Genomic DNA, 9116 nt, shown 5'->3' with positions numbered 1-9116 from the left:
GAAGGAAGGAAGGAAGGAAGGAAGGAAGGAAGGAAAGAAGGGAGGGAGGGAGGAAGGGAGGGAAGGGAGGATATTTATTTCTTCTTTAGTAAAAAATATATAAGCACTGAAAAGAGAAATTTTTGTCATCCTAAAATCTACAACCCAACCTTATCTGAATTCTTAAACTCTGTCTTCTTTTCTGTTACAGCAAATGAATTTTCCATGCTTTCTTGCAAGACCAGCCTTCCAATGGATCTCATCGTTTTTCCTACTCAAGTTATTTGTCTCCACAATTCTAACCTTCTTTCTCCTACTGGATCATCGGCTCTGGACTAGATCATTCCCATGAACAGAAAATATTGTCTCTTTTCTCTTAAAAGTTCCTCCCACCCTACATCTCTGTCAAGCTACCACTCTATTTGTTATGGGTTGAATCGTGTGCCCAAAAGGAAGATATGCTGAAGTCCTAACCTTCAGTAACTCAGAATGTAACCTTGTTTGAAAATAGGGTTGTTGCAGATGGAATTAGTTAAGATGAAGTCATCTTAATCGACAGGGTGGGCCCTTGATCCGATATGACTGATGTCCTTTGAAGAAGGTAGCCATGTGAAGACACAGAGGGACACATAGGGAGAATGTCATGTGATAACAAAGACAGAGATTGGATTATGCAGCTGCAAGTCGAGAAATGCCAAAGATTACCAGCAACCACCAGAAGCTAGGAAAAGGTGTGTAAAGATTCCCCTAGAGGTTTCAGGGGAGCATGGCCCTTGCCAACAACTGTATTTCAGACTTTTAGCTTCCAAAACTGTGTGCGAGACAGTAAAGCCACCCAGTTTGTGGCACTTTGTTATGGCAGCCCTAGGAGACTAACAGGTCATCAGTTTCCCACTCTGTACTAAATCATTCCCATGAGCAGAAAACATCTCTTATCTCTTAAAAGTTTCCTTGACCCTATATCTCTCTTAAGCTACTGCCTTATTGTTTTGCTTGCTTTTGATGCCAAATTTCTTGAGTTACCTACAATTGCTGTCTTTACTTCTTCTCCTCCCATTCTGAAATGCACTTATTCTGGTCACGATCCCTCATCCCACTCTCCACTCCCCAGAAGATAGTTTTGTCAAAGTAATTTATTGTACTTTATTTTTCTTTATAACATGTAATATTATATGTTTATTTTTAATGTAGCTATTTTCTGTTTCACTTACTAGACTCTGTAAGTTCCAAAAGGACAGTGGTACTTCAGGCCCTGGTACTTCATATATCCTCAAAGAAAATTGATGAAATACATTTGCTTTCAGATTTTTAATTACATTTAGTACAGAAAATTTCCATTTGGATATAAACACTCTTTGTTTATGGATGGTAAAATTTTGCAAGGATTTTGTTATAATTTTTCAAGAATTTGGAAGTTACTACTAATATAAAGTTTACATGCTGTGCAAGCATACATTATCACTTATATTTTATCCCAAGGTAAATTATGATGTCTTTATATTGCACCTTCCACAGCTATTAGCAGACACTAATCTTCACATTCATCCTATGAGTTAGGAAAAAGAGGTGTTTAACTTTTATCTTACAGATTTGGAAATGAAGGGACTTAAGACCAAAGGGCCTTTCTGTGATATCTAAGTGGATAAATGATAAAATGCAAACTGGGATAAGAACTTTGAACTATCAAATCAGTTTAATTTCCACTAAAATCCCCCAGCAACAACACCACCTTATAATTTCATTGACATGTACAATTATTATCTTAGTTATATCAAATGAGAAAAAATAACTTCCTCCTGGATATTAAGGCAAATTACAAATGAGGAATATGAAATCAGATATTATGCAAATATATGCAATAAATGAAGATATCTTGCTCAGTTCTTATTCTGTGGGCCAGCAGAAATTTAGCACAATGAACTGAGTAAAAAGAGAAAATTGAGGAGCACTGTTAAATGTATTCATAAAATGCAATATCTAATTTGAAGGGGGCTATGATCACATTAGTCTATGATGTGATAATTTACAGTAATCATCACTTATATCCACATAAATTTGCCTTTTCCATTTTCTAATTGCCTTGTTTATTAGTAGTAAACAGTAGTTTAATAGCAAGATAAAGCAGCATATTAAAGATACTGTGCTAACTGAAGATATCAGGGATGAAATGTTACAGTTTCTTAAATTGCTATACTTTCTATCAAGGCCTCCATAGAAGAAGAGCACTATATATTTTATTCAAGCTACCTTTTGGACATGAGTTAATATAACAACAGCATTTTAGTAATCTCTGTGTGTACATAATAACAATAATTTTATTAATACTTTATGTTCATATTTCCACTGAACTCATCTTTTTTAAGAGGATGTCTTGACAATACTGATTTCATGAAGAAAGATTTGAGAAATTTCAATGATGAAGTGATGTTGGAGTTCACAACATAGGAATCATTTAAATGTATATTTGTACGCTTTTATCACATCTTACTTCAAACTTTAGTTTAATTCGAACGAACTTCTCTCTCCCTCAAAGCTCTGCTCATATAACCATCCCCTATTACTCTCCAATCATTTTTCACATCATCTCCTCCTTCCACCCTAGTTACGTGGAAGTGGCGTCTCTGCACTCATCTAAGATGAATTCTGTGTCTGAGCTATGGACAGTTTTCTCTTCCACTGCCGCAAGCCAGTCAGCTGCTCCGCCAGTCAGCTGTTCTCTTTCCTGCCTCTTTAGCCCTTTCCTCACCCACCTCTGTCTTCTTCCCAGCAGCACCCAAACCTATACACCTACTTGATAGTGTCCTGAGGATGCTCCTTCTCCCAGCCCAAGTTTTCACCTTCTTTTCAGACACCAACCCATAAGCTCAGCAATCTCATATGTCTTCCTCTACTGGGCCTCTCAGGAGCACTGGACATTGGCTGACTACTCCATCCTTCTTCAAACAGTCCTGCCCTTGGCTTCCAGGAAGCCATACTTTCCAGTTTTCCTTCCATTTTTTGTATTGTTTTGTTAGTGTTAAATGCTAGTCGTTTTAAATGTTGGTATCCCTTCAAACCTTGTTCTTTCCCTCATTCTACACATGCTTCTTGAACACCTTATCTACTCCCTTTGTGTTGATTACTACCTGTTATTGGCTTGGTTGTGTCCCACCCCCCGCCCCACAAAAAAAATTGATATGCTGAATTCCTAACCCCCAGTACCTCAGAATGTGACTCTATTTGGAGATAAGGCCTTTGAAGAGGTAATTAAGGTAAAATGAAGTCACGTGGGTGGGCCCTAATACAGTATGATTGGCATTCTTATGAAAAGGGGAAATTCAGACACAGACACAGGGGAAAGACTATGCAAAGACACAGGGAGAACACGGCCATCCACAAGCCAGGGAGAGAGACCTGAGGAGAAATCAATCCTGTCAGTAGGCTCCAGAACTGGAAGGCAATATGTTTCTGTTTTTTAAGCCATCCAGCCTTTGGTATTTTGTTTGGGCCGCCCTAGAAAACTAATACACTCCCTCCAATTAGACTGTGGCTCCTAAACTCATTACTGTGGTGCCAGCTCTGAATGCCAGACTGTATCCCTCTACCGGCTGGATCTCACCACATGGATGTCTCAGAAATATTTCAGGAATTCAACATATGGTGGCTCATCCAGTTACCTGTGCCAGAAACATGGTCACTGTAGTAGACCCTATTTGTGCCCCACATCATATCCTCTTAGCCCACCTCTAATTGTAGTTTCACTTCAAGTCATTCTCTCATATTTTTTACCTCAAGTTTTCTTTAGAATTCTAATAACCTGCTCAGCAGCTTTCAAGCATAGAGGAGTTAACATCCCTGGAGGCAACCTTAAACCAAAGAGAAATGAGAGTCAGAGAAGAAAGGCTCAGTCTCCAGTCTTTCAAAGGGTCACTTCTGAAAAGCTTTCAACATGGTTTCTCAGGGAATTCCTACAATATGTGCCCCAGGGTTTTACAGCAATAAACAGTTCAATAGTGCACCCTTTACTGGCATTCTTCCTTCCCTGAATTAGTTTTTCTCCTTCCCTAACATGCCCTCCTCATTCTCTCACTCTTATTTCTTGGGATCATCTCTAAAATAAACCTCCTGCATCCCAGTTATTGACACAGACTTGCTTTTAGGGAGAAACCACACTAAGACAGTCAATGTCATTCCCTTATCTTTCTCCTTTATATACCCTCTCTGGCCATCAATTATCAAATCATCGTAATTCCACTATGGCTTTCAAATTGATCTAAGCCCACTGCCTTTATCCTAGGATAGGCTACCATCAACTCTTAACTGGATAATTTGCCATCTTCTGTCTCCCTGACTTGCAAATTGTCCCTTACCAAGTTATTCTCCATGGAGAAGTCAATGTGTGCTTTCTAAATGGACTATCTAATCCTACTCAGTCATCATAACCTTCAATTATTTCCCATTGTCTTTAATATGAGTTCCTTAATATGATTTTTGAGTTATGTCCTAATAAAGACCTAGTTTTCCTCCACAGTCACATCTCTCACCATTCCTACTTCTCACCTGATACACTAGTCACAATGAGCTACTCTCAGGTCTCTGACCAGCCATGTGGTCTGTCACCTCAGGAACTTTGCACATGCTGCCTCCTTCTCTTGAAATGCTCTTCCTCACTCCTCATCTCCACTTCCAGCTTCTTACTGCTTCTAGTTTAGACTGCATTTACTCTTGAAAATCTTCTAATGTTAATTTTTGGTTAGGTGCCCCTCCTATGTGTTCTTAAAACATTACACTGTATTTTAATTACCTGTTTAGATTTGTTTATGTCATCTATTCAATTAGAGTTTTTGAAGTTTTCTATTTCCCATTGTGTCTAAAATACTCCACATATTTTAGGTATTCAATGAATACTGATAAAATAAATGAATTGATGAGTAAAATAAAAATGTTAAATAATGTTAAATTTTTTAACAACAAAAAACTGGCAAACAAATTTTCAAATCATATAGAAATAGCTGAAGGAAAGCAGAAGCAAGGTTGATAAATAGAAACCCTATAAAATTTAGGACAAAACTCTATCTTCAGAAATCTTTGCTATCATCATTGCTATAACCATGGATACACGCCTACTCAGATTTTTTTAAATCCATTACTTAAAAAGCAATTTTAAAGCTTATAATATAAAGTAGGCATTTTTAAATGGAAAAATTAAGTCAATCCCATATGTTAGTCTGGAATGGCATTTTATGGAGATGGCTTTAATTTATCAACTCACCCAACAGAACTGTAAGGTGTTGAACAGGGCTAGCCTTCACTGAGACTGAGAAGTATATAACATCTGTTCCAGGCTTTGACTCCATAATTGCTCACCCTGACAGCACCCTTTGTCCTCTTCCTGCCTATGTTGCAGGTCCTTGCTCTGAAATCTGAAGACTCCTGAGTCTGCCCATTGCCACACCCCTTGGTGAAGGTAGGAGTCTCACCAGGATTTCCTGGTGAACTTCTCTTCCGAGCTATCACTCATGTAAACAGTATGTTTTCACTGATACTCGTGTACTTCCACTTTGTACGTAAACAAATACCAGCATTTGAGCAGACCTGTGGGGATTTCAGGTCAGCTAAAGTGAAGAGGTTGGTTTCCCAGGTAAATCTACAGGAAATATATGGAGAACAAGGCACAGCCTTGATGAATCTTACAAACTGCTCTCAGTGAGTGGTTCTCATCCAGGAAGCCTCAAGATGGTGAGGAATGCATGTTCTAGCTGGGACCCTGTCAGCAACGCACTGTTACTACCAAGTTAAAGTTATTTCCAGAATAAACCAGTGTTATTTTGCTCAAGAGAATGCTTAATCCTTACTAGCCTCTTAGCAACAGTGTGTCATTATTCTCAAGAGAAGGGGCAGGGCAGGAACAATATTACCCCATCAATGAAAAACCCTCAAGTTGTACAACCTGATAAGATGAGCTGGTAAAAACATTGTCATCATTAACTATATGAGAAAGCCACTATAGAAATCAGTTCCTTAAAAACACTGTAAGATTGCATGATTATTTTGATCCTCAATTTAACAGGCAATAGCTTTTACTACAAGTAAGTTCTGGTTTGATTCTAAGGAATAGCTAATGAGATCATGCAAATTTCAAAAATACAATTCCTTCACTTATTCAACAAATATTTTTGGGGTGCCCACTAGACACTCTTCTGTGTACTGAGGGATTATCGATGAACAAAACAGTTTGCCAAGGGGGGAAGAGGAGAGGGGGAGGGGATGGTTAATGGGTACAAAAAATAGTTAAAATGAATGAATAAGTCCTAGTATCTGACAGCACAACAGGGTGACTACCATCAATAATAATTTAGTTGTACATTTAAAAATAACTAGAAGAGTATAATTAGATTGTTTGCAACACAAAGGATAAATGCTTGAGGGAGTGAATACCCCATCTTCCATGATGTACACATAATATTAAGTGGGGAGAAAAAGCAAGCATACAAAACTATAGAGTATAATCCTTGAGCTTATAAGAACAATTAATGGAGGCATATATAGACATAAATAAACTTTCAGGCATAAATATTGATTTAGAAAGAGAAAAGAAAACATAGATATACATAACAGCTACTAGTGTTATCTTTGGGATGAGATTACCAATAGTACTGTTTAAAATATTTCCTGTGCTTTCTAAAATTTCATAATGAATACATTACAGGTAGCAAATTAATACTACATCATGTATCTTTAAATGCAAAAAAACAGGGTAAGATGCCACTTTATTCATCATTGGCAAAACTTGGAGGCAACCAAGATCTCCTTCAGTAGGTGAATATAAAAATAAATGGTGGTATAGCAATACAATGGAATATTATCCAGAGATAAGAAGAAATAAACTATTGAGTCACAAAAAGACATGGAGGAATTTAAGTGCATATTGATAAATGAAAGAAGTCAATCTGCAAGGGCTACATACTGTATGATTCCAACCATGTGACCTTCTAGGGAAGGCAAAACTATGGCAAAAATCAAATGATCAGCGGTTGCCAAAAGGCTGAGGGGAGGCAGGGATGCTTAACAGGTACAACACAGAGCATTTTAGGACAGTAATACTATTCAGTATACACCGTAGTGATGGATGTATATTATATATTATCAAACCCTGAAGTACAGCACCAAGAGTGAAGCTTAATGTAAACAGTGGACTTTAGTTAATAGTAATGTATCAATGTTGGTTCATCAATTGCAACAAATGTATCACACTAATGCAAAATGTTATTAAGAGAAACTTGTAGAGGGATACAAGGAGGTTTATGGCAACTCTGCTCATTTTTCTGTCAACCTAAAACTGCTCTAAAATAGAATTTATTATTTTCTTAAGCAATAGACTAAGATGAACTCTCTCTCTTTGACCTTCCAGTGTTATACAATTCAACCCATGGATAATACAGGTTTGGACCATAATCCCAAAAGACACAATCCTAAAGGCCGTAATCCCAAATGTTGAAATCCCAAAAGATCAAAATCCTTAAAATCCCAAAAATCACGATCCTGAAAAGTCAAAATTCCAAAAATAAAACTCTGGAAAAAAAGAAATTTAAAAAATTATTTAAAAGACATTTGTTTACATTTTTGTTTTTTATTTTTATTATTTGTTATTATTTGAGACAGAGTCACTTTGTCACTCAGGCTGGAGCACCGTGGCTCAATCTTGGTTCACTGAAACTTCTGCCTCCTGGTACAAGCGATTCTCGTGCATCAAACTCCCAGAATTACAGGCGCACACTACCATGCCTAGTTAATTTTTTGTATTTTTAGTAGAGATGGGGTTTCGCTATGTTGGCCAGACAGGTCTGAAACTCCTGACCTCAAGTGATCCACTTGCCTTGGCCTCCCAAAGTGTTGTGATTACCGGCATGAGTTACCGCACCCAGCCTACATTTTTAAAAGGAAACTTACTTGAGAAACACATAAAAACATGGCTGAACACTTCATAGGCCACTTTTGCAATAAAATAGGCAATGATAATGACATATTTTTGCAAAAATATAACTCAGGTATACTAACTAACAATAGTTGCACAAGTGTGGCAGTTACACGCAGACAAACTGGCCAGGCGCAGTGGCTCACGCCTGTAATCCCAACACTTTGGGAGGCTGAGGCAGGTGGATCACCTGAGGTTAGGGTTCAAGACCAGCCTGACCAACATGGTGAAACTCTGTCTCTACCAAAAATACAAAAATTAGCTGGGCGTGGTGCTGGGCGCCTGTAATCCCAGCTACTCAGGAGGCTGAGGTAGGAGAATCGCTTGAAGCCAGGAGGTAGAGGTTGCAGTGAGCGGAGATGGCACCCCTACACTGCAGCGTGGGCGACACAGCAAGATTCCATCTCAAAAAAAAAAAACAAAAAACAAAAAAAAAACAAAAAACAAATAAAACAAACAGACAGACTGTATTCATAAAGAAATATGTCTTGGGGAAAAGTTGAACGCATTCCCCTTTGAAAGCCAGCACAAGATAAGGATGCCCTCTCACCACTTCTATTCAACATAGTATTGGAAGCCCAAGCAAGAGAAAGAAGTAAAAGGCATCCAAATAGAAAGAAAGGAAGTCAAACTATCCATTTGCAGATGACATGTTTCTATATCTAGAAACCCCATAGTCTCCACCCAAAAGACCTTTAGTTGATGAACAATGTCAGCAAAGTTTCAGGATACAAAATGAACGTACAAAAATCACTAGCATTCCTATACATTAACAACAGCCAAGTCAAGAACCAAATCAGGAATGTAATTCCATTCACAATTGCCACAAAAAGAACAAAATACCTAGGAATATCATTAACTAGGAAGGTGAAAGATCTCTACAATGAGAATTACAAACACTACTCAAAGAAGTCAGAAATGACACAAATAAATGGAAAAACATTCCATTCTCATAGATAGGAAGAATCAATATCATTAAAATGACCATACTGCCAAAAGCAATTTACAGATTCAGTGCAATACCTATCAAACTACCAATGACATTCTTCACAGAACTAGGAAAACACTATTTTAAAATTCATATAGAACCAAAAAAGAGCCCTAATAGCCAAGGCAATCCTAAGCAAAAAGAACAAACCAGCAAGCATCACATTTCCCAAATTCAAACTATACTACAGGGCCA

The sequence above is a fragment of the Rhinopithecus bieti genome, unplaced genomic scaffold, assembly GCF_001698545.2.
Source record: "Rhinopithecus bieti isolate Rb0 unplaced genomic scaffold, ASM169854v2 scaffold_9690, whole genome shotgun sequence".
NCBI lineage: Eukaryota > Metazoa > Chordata > Mammalia > Primates > Cercopithecidae > Rhinopithecus > Rhinopithecus bieti.
The sequence above is the reverse complement of the archived record's forward strand: the minus strand, read 5'-3'. Positions refer to the sequence as shown.